This window comes from Elephantulus edwardii, unplaced genomic scaffold (genome assembly GCF_000299155.1).
Source record: "Elephantulus edwardii isolate Elephantulus edwardi_28Jun2011 unplaced genomic scaffold, EleEdw1.0 scaffold00069, whole genome shotgun sequence".
Taxonomy (NCBI): Eukaryota; Metazoa; Chordata; class Mammalia; order Macroscelidea; family Macroscelididae; genus Elephantulus; species Elephantulus edwardii.
In genome coordinates, this window is record NW_006399819.1 from 5,100,167 (window position 1) to 5,107,822 (window position 7,656).

Consider the following 7,656-nt stretch of genomic DNA (forward strand, 5'->3'; position numbering starts at 1 on the left):
TTTTTTTTTTTTTAATAGTGTTGCAGGTTACACTGGTTTGCTAATCAAAAGATTAATAGCTTGAACCCACTTCCAAAGAATAAGTAGCTCTGGTGACATAGTCCATAGCAAGTTGCACTGTTATCCAAAAGGCTCCAAGTCTCCAGCAGTTACAATTCATTAGCCATTTCACAGGGAAAGATGGGCAGTCTCTTCCTATTAACCTTTACAGCCTTGGTCTATTTGGGGGTCACTGTAATTTGGAACAAACTGGATAATGGTGACTGAAATTTTCTTGAAGATAGTTTCTCTTGTTTTGGTGAAGGACAGATGTAGACTGCTTGGTTGTTTTTTATCCATTCACAATTAGATATGAGCTGATTTGTTTTGCCAGATTTAGCTAACAATGAGTGGTGGACTGGAAGCCTCTTGGTTTAGATGCAACTAGGACCTAGTGGCAGGACTTGTATAAGGTGGTAGGGCCCTTGGGGCTTCCACTTCTGAAACAGCTTGTCTTTGGAAACTCTATGAACTTGGAGACATGATGAAAGTTATATAAGAGTTCAGGTTTTCATTCATAGCGTTGCTATGAGTCATCTATGACTCGACGGCACTTAATAATAACAACAATGAAGATAGAGCTCTGTTGGCCTACGGGACATGAAGTGATGCTACCAAGCCAAGGGTGAGTGATTTTAATCTGCAGCCCTCAGGCCTTGGTTTAATTGCTTTTCGTCATTCTTCTAAACAGTATAGCACTGGTCTGTCCATTTGCTGTACAGAGGTAACTTGTGGTTGCTGTGATGCTGAACACTGTGACACAGATGTGTCAGATGTGATAATAGTTAATCATGGTGGACAGTGTTTGGAGCAGCTACCTGATTATAACAAGCTTGGAAGCAGGAGTGGCATCCACTTCTGAAACAGCTTACCTCCCGAAACTCTATGAACTTGGAGAAATGATGGATGTTATATAAGTTTTCAGATCTTTTGTTTGTAAGGTTGCTATAAGTTGTCTACTCAAAGGCATGTAACAACAACAACAGGGCTCTCGGGCCTAGTGTTATTCTTCTAAGTTGTGCAGTACTGATCTGTCTATTAATTTGCTGTTACTCGGGGTAGCTGTGATTCTGAATGCTGTTTCACTGACATGTCAAACACCATAATGGTTATTATCATGGACAGTGTTTGGTGGAGGTCCCCAATTGATTGAAGTTTGGAAGCAGGAATGGCATCAACTTCCTAAAGCACATACCCCTGGAAACTCTCTAAACATAGAAACACTATGATAGTTATAGTACAAGGTTCAGGTCTTTCATTCATAGTGTTGCTATGAGTAGAACTCAACTTGACAGCACTTAGCAACAACATGGGAAAAGAGAGAGGTCTGGTGGCCTAGTGGCAAGAAGCTGCACTGTAATCCTGAAGGCACGTGGTTTGAGGCCACCAGCTGCTCCATGAGAAGATGATCAATCTCTTTCTGTGTGACTAACTTCCTCTGAAAAATCACTGGAGGGCCAGCTTTGGTTTGGTTCCAGCTCTATTGTACACAGTAACAGCAACAATAGGAAAAGATGAGGTAATTTGTTCCTGTTAAGATTTATAGCCTCAGAAATTCAGTGGAGGTTTGCTATGAGTTAAAATCACCTTGATGATAGTGGTTTCTTGGATGTATATACCATGACTTACTAAATTAATGAGATAATTATTTTCTAGTATCTTTATCATTAGGTGGAATTACAATAGCTACATAGATATAAAGTGGCTAGACTCTTAACAGGATATAACATGTACAATATACAATTGACAAAATGCAGATTCACAGAAAACATTAGCTTTCTTCTTACCACTCCGTAATTTTTTTTTCTAAGAGATTTAACAATATAGTTTTTGCTAATAGTTTAAATATGAGTAAAACAAGAGTGTTCTTAGATTTAGGGTGGCATTTTTATTTGTTTTTTAAATGTTCTAATGTTCTCTGGTGAATTTTAGAATTAAAAAGAAATGTCTGAGTGGTATGCACTGTAGACTTGCTCTGCTTTATTTTACTTTCTTTTTTAAAATATATCTCTTTTCACATTAGCGACAAGCACATTTCAAAATCCAGCACAGAGGCCTTTTGCAATCCATAATGAATTGTTTAAAAAAAGTTTTAAATGAGTTATTTAAAAAAATCAAGAGTTTGTTGAGTTGAATAAATCTATCCTTGGATATGTGGTCTCTAACCAGGGGGAAAAAAAAATCTACATGAATGTGTTTACAGGGAAAGCTTGTTTGATTATCCCCACCTGATGTGTCTCACCCCATGATCACCAGAGGGTAGATTATATAATGTACATTGGTTTTGAAAACATATAATCCATTCTCCTTTGCTACAGTCTACAGCGCTTGTATTTCATGCTGACACATTCAGCTAAAATCCTGCCTGATATATCAAGCTCCTTTTTTGGCTTACTTGATGATCTGGGAAAGGAAAAAGGACATTAGTTATCTCCTTTCTTTTGCTCTCTTGGATACTGTTTTAAGCAATCTCTTTTAGTAACGGAAAAATAATTTTACACACACACATACATAAAGTACTTAGCCATTAACCAAAGACTGGTGTTTCAAGCCTACGAGGCATTCTTAAGAGAAAAAGACAAGGCTGTTTGTTTCAATAAAGATTTACAGTCTTGAAAATCCTATGTTGCAATTCTTTGTCCTCGAGAGTCTTTATGTGTTGGAACAAATTCACCAACAGTGGGGCTTTGGTACATGTGCTGACAGATAATGTAGATAAATACACACTTCACTCATTCGTTGCCATGGAGTCAGAACTAAGTGACCCTTCAGGAGGGATTTAGGAGCATAAAAGATTATTCAACTTTCTTCTTTGGAGCATCTGGTGAATTTTTATTGATTCTCTTTAGGAAGGCGAGGAAACTCCTTATTCATTTAGTCACCATAGTTCCCCTATGTTGTTGGTATGTGCTGTAGAACTGCCTGCAACTCATAGTGATCCTATGTACAATAGCTCCGAAGTCTACCCTTTCCTGAGTTGGTCTCAGTGACTCCAACACACCCACCCACACTGCCCCAGTTACTGTATCAATTCATTTCATCCAGAGTCTTCCTTTTCTGCACTGTCCCTCCACCTTTTTGAGCATGAGGTCCTTCTCCAAGGACCAGTCCCTCCTGGCCACGTACCCAAAGTATGTGAGAAGGAGCTTAAAAATCTTGTCCTTCAAGGACAATATTGGTTAATCCTTTCCAAGGCAGATCTATTTCTTTTTTTGGTGGTCAGTTCAAGACTCTACTTCAGCACCACATCTCAAAGATATCAAGTCTTTTGTCATTGTTCAGCTCTCTAATGCGTAGCAAGTTATAGAGAAGACCATGCCTTGGATCAGGTGCACCATAGTTTTTAGACTGACACCATTGCTTTTCAGTACTCTGGAGAGGTCCCTGACAACTGATGTTCCCAGTGTAATTTACGTTTTCATTTCCTGAATTCTGGTGTCAACAGTGTTGACTATGGAGCCAAGCAAGCTATAATTGTTAACAACCTCGATCTCTTTTCCATCTATTTTGTTGCTGCCAGTAGGTCCAATGGTGAGAATCTTTGTCTTCTTGACGGTGGTCTTCAATCCATATAGAATACAACAGTCCTTTTTGGGCCCGTCCTGTTGAGCACAGCGGTGGCGGCTCTGGGTGGCCATGGCTTTTACTCTGTACTCGCTGCTGCAGGCTGCCCTGCTCTGTGTCAGTACCGTCACCTTGCAGTACAGGAGCACTTCCTCAAGAACCTTGGCTGGGGAACAGACCAAAGAATTGGCAGATTCGGAGACAATTAAATTAGAAATGAAATAGCAGCTAATGAACCTCATTTGATCTGTAAGAACTGTGATGAGAGTGCCACTGATAACAATAAACTCAATTGTAATCGCATTACTTTTATTATGTGAGTGAAGACTTGCCAAGGAAATGGCAATTCTGAAGAAGAAGGTGCCAGCAGATGTTACTGCTTCAAGATTATTGAACAATAGATAGCTGGTCAGCCTTGCACTTGACAAAAATGTAAAGCTGCCAATAGAACAAGAATTCTTATTTTTAAAAAATGGACTACAGTCCTTGACCTTCTGCAGCAAGCACTGTAGGACCTCAGTTTCAGCAGACGAGGTTGTATCATCTACATAATGTAGATTGTTGAAGAGTCTTCCTCAGATCCTGATGCCACATTCCTCTTCATAAAGCCCAGCTTCCTGATTGATCTGTTCTGCATATAGATTGAAAAAGTGTGGAGACAGTCCACATTCCTGACACACACCTTTCCTGATTTTGAACCATGTAGTATTTCCTTGCTCTGTACTCATGATTGCTTCCTGCTTCAAGTATAGGTTTCACATGAGTACATCAAGTGTTCTGGGATTCCCATTTTCCTCCAGATTAGCTACAATTTGTTGAAATACAGATAGACATTCCTCTGGTACTCTTTGCTTTCTGCCATGAGCCTTCTGATATCATTGATAATGTCTCTATTGCCACGACATCTTCTAAACCCAGCTTATATTTCTGGCAGTTCTCTGTCTACATACTTTTCCAGCCATTTTTGCATAATATTCAGCAGTATTTTGCATGCCTGTTATATTAGTGATATTGTTTGATAATTTCCATAGATATAGATAGATATAGGTCTAGGTATAGATTAGATATAGATAGATGCACATGTGTATATAGATATAAATTCTTGCTGTATGTCCTTGAGTCATCTGTGACCCATAGTGACATTTGTACAACATATTTGAAGCCTCCTCTCTGATACACCTCCCTCCTTGCCCAGTTACTCTATCAATCCATTTTATTCAGTCTTCCCTTCCTCTCCGGCACTGTTGCTCCACCTTTCTAAGCATGATGTCCTTTGCCAAGGCCTGGTTCCTCCAGTCTATGTTCCCAAAGTATGTGAGATGGAGCCTCAAAATCCTAGCCTCCAAGGAGAAGCTTGGTTTCACCCTTTACAAGACAGATTTATATTTTGGTATGTTCAACTCTTCTCGGCTCCACAACTCAAAGACACCAATTCTTCTGTCATCCTTAGTCATTGTCCAGCTCTCTGATACATAGCAAGTAAGACTACAGCCTGGATCAGGCACATGTTACTCTCTAGACTGACATAGATGCTTCCTAGTATAGATATAGATATATTTACTTTTATGCACACACATTTCTTTTTAGACTTTGATAACTGTCCTAGGAAGTATTCAATAAATAATAATGCACTAATTAATACTTTACAATGCTCTTTATTATCATGCAAAGAAATTTCTATTTTTGTTTATAACAGTGTCTATTATTGTTCCTAAACATTTTAAATTCAAACATAATTTTCATTTCAGCCCACATGTAAGCTCTTTTTCCAATATTTTATCCCCCAAGAGATGTTTCTTTGTACATACATAATAATTCATGCTTTTTCTTGTCTAAAATAAACATGTATTGTTATTGGACATGTTGAGTAGAATGATTGACATTGCCATAAGCCAGGATGTATTAGAGTAGGTCATTGAGTGCTGAGGACCATGGTGGCATTGCTTCGATAGTTCATGCCCATTGAAAAAATTGTGCACATGGTTGTCATCAGGATGTTCAGTATTATTCAGCAGTGTTTACAGATCTGACTAAAAATAATGAGTTACATGGACAATAAAATCTACAGTCTCAAATTAGTTAAAATGAGTAATGTATCTAAATAAAGCTGTATTTGCTTAATAAAAATATTATCCATACATATAGCTTTCATTTCATAATGACTTTCTTTTGTTTACAATGTGACTAACCATTATCCCTTTAGTATGGCACACATACAGTGATAAGGAGCAAAGGAATGCCTATAGAACTAACTACATCAACGTTATTAAACATTGTTGTTTATGATTACAGATATTCTAAGCACGCCACATTGAAAAACTGACATGGGGAGAGACCTGGCATTGTTTGTGCCGTATCAGAAAGAGTAGAGAAAATCTCCTATGTCTGCCATGTTCATACAAAAACATTGCTAAAGTTTGGTGCTTCCTCAAAACCTTAATATAGAAATCCCATTGTTGTTGTTATGTGCCATTGAGTCCTTATGATTATAGTGTCTTTATGTACAATAACCTTGAAACCTGCTCTATTCTGTGCCAACTTTATTGTCTCTGACACACCTACTCTCATTACTCCAGTCACTGAGTCAATCCATCTCATCTAGGGTCTTCCTGTCTTGTGCTTTCCCTCCACCCTTCCAAGCATTATGTTCCTCTCTACCAAGTTGTCCCTTTTTGCAACATGCCCAAAGTTTGTCAAACAAAGCCTCAGAAACTTTGCCTTCAAGGACTGCCTGATTTCATCTTCTACAAACTCCAGGATAAACCTGTTTGTTATCCTGGCATTCTATGGTATATTCAATACTCTTTTCTAGCACCACAGCTCAAAGGCATAAGTTCTATCATCCCTAGTCATTACCCAGCGTTCTGATGCATAGCAAGTAATTGTGAAGACTATGGCATGGATCAGGTGCACTTTAGTCTCCAGTCTGACATTGTTGCTCTTCAGTACTCTGGAGGGGTCCCTGATATCAGTCTTTCTCAATGCAATTTGTCTTTTGATTTCCTGGCTGCTGGTACCAAGAGCGTTAATTGTAGAGCCAAGCAAACAAAAACTTGTAACAATTTCCATCTCTCTACCATCTATCATAATGTTGCCAATTGGCCTAGTGGTGAGAAGCATTGCTTTCTTGATATTGAGCTTCAATTCATACTGAAGGCTGCAGTCCTTTATCTTCAGCAATAACAGCTCCATGTCCTCCGCAGTTTCAGCAAGCGAGGTTGTGTCATCTTCATGCTCACACTGCTGATAAGTCTTCCTCCAAACCTGATGTCACATTCTTCTTCATAGAGTCCAGCCTCCCAGGTGATCTGTTCTGCATGTAGATTGAAAAACTATGGAGATAGGACACATCCTTATCTTATACTCTTCCCGATTTTGAACCAGGCAATATTTGCTTTTTCTGTTCTGATAACTGCCTCTTGGTCCAAGTATAGGTTTTGCATAAGCGCAATTAAGTGTTCTGGGATTCTTATTCTTCTCAGAGTTACTCACAGTTTGTTGTGATCCACACAATCAAATGCATTTGTACAGTCAATGAAACACAGATAGACATTCTTCTAGTACTCTCTGATGTCATCCAAGATCCACCTAAAATTAACTACAATATTCCTAGTTCCATGGCCTCTTCTAAACTCAGACTGCACATCTGGCAATTCTCGGGTGAAGAGCTGTTTCAATGATTTTTTTAATAATATTAAGCAGAATGAGATATTAATGATATTGTTCAATAATTTCCACACTTGGTTGGATCACCTTTCTTTGGAATGGAAATGAATATAGATCTCTTTCAGTCAGTTGCCCAGGTGGTCGTCCTCAAGATTTCCTGGCCAAACTTGATAAGCACATCCATGGCAGCATCTGTTTGTTGAAATACGTCAATTGGTATGTTATCAGGTCCTAGAGTGTTGTTGTTTGTTTGTCTGCTCCTTCCCCCACGCCAATTCTATCAGAGAAGCTTGAATTTATTCCCTCATCAGCACAGGCTCTTCTTCATTCTATATTACCCAATTATTTCACTGCTTGGAATATGTTGTTGTTGTTGTTGTTGTTGTT

The 7,656-nt window shown here is 38.7% G+C and overlaps 1 pseudogene; it reads left to right on the forward strand.

Moving 5' to 3' along the window:
- Positions 1 to 3,675: 3,675 nt before the first annotated feature.
- LOC102869742 lies at positions 3,676 to 3,927 on the forward strand (annotated as a pseudogene).
- The last annotated feature ends 3,729 nt before the right edge of the window (positions 3,928 to 7,656 follow it).